An 840-nucleotide genomic window follows, 5' to 3' on the forward strand; every position below is an offset into this window, starting at 1 on the left:
CACACATACATAAACGTATAGAGAGAAAATGATTCACAATATTGCAAGAAATGTGGATACCACAAGACCTTGTTATCTAAAAGGTGGTCAAATTACGAGGAAAGAACAATTTCCTTTAATTCTCTCCGTATTTTCAGTATTTTCAAAAAATGGCAGGCTTACGCAGCAGAACAATTGAATTTTTAAACACAAACAATCTCTCTACAAAACAACTTAAAATTAAAATTAAAGGACCAATTCGTCCAGCGAGTTCCTCACTACAAATACCTTGGTGTAACGATTGATGACAGGCTCAAGTGGGATGAACACTTGAAAATAATTAGGCATAAGATGTGCAGACGTACATATTTTTTATCAAAACTCTCTCAGTTTAGAATAGATAAAACCCTCTGCACATTATTTTATAGAGCAGTAATCGAAAGTGTTTTGTCATTTTGTATAACAGCTTGGGGAGGCAATTGCTTAGCAGTGGAAAGGAACAAAATAAATTCAAATATAAAAAATCCATTAAACGCTATATAAATGATGTTGACGATGTAGATCTTTTATACGAGAAATTTTGTATAAATAAAATAACTAAAATATTAAATGACCAGTATCATCCACTAAGACCATCAATTATTATGTCAGAAAGAAGTGGTCGCCCTTTCTCTATTTCAACGAAAACAGAGAGACACCGAAAATCTTTTCTGCCGTCCAGTATTAGGCTTTATAACAACAAGCAATAATCATTTTATATAATTATTTCTCATTTTTACTTTTTAAAAATATAAATATTAATTTATTTGTTTTGCAATCTTTTCAATTTCAATTTATAGTGACAGTTTTAACTATTTTACA

This window comes from Berghia stephanieae, chromosome 8 (assembly GCF_034508935.2).
Source record: "Berghia stephanieae isolate SIO BIC M18660-M18661 chromosome 8, UCSD_Bste_1.3, whole genome shotgun sequence".
Lineage (NCBI taxonomy): Eukaryota > Metazoa > Mollusca > Gastropoda > Nudibranchia > Aeolidiidae > Berghia > Berghia stephanieae.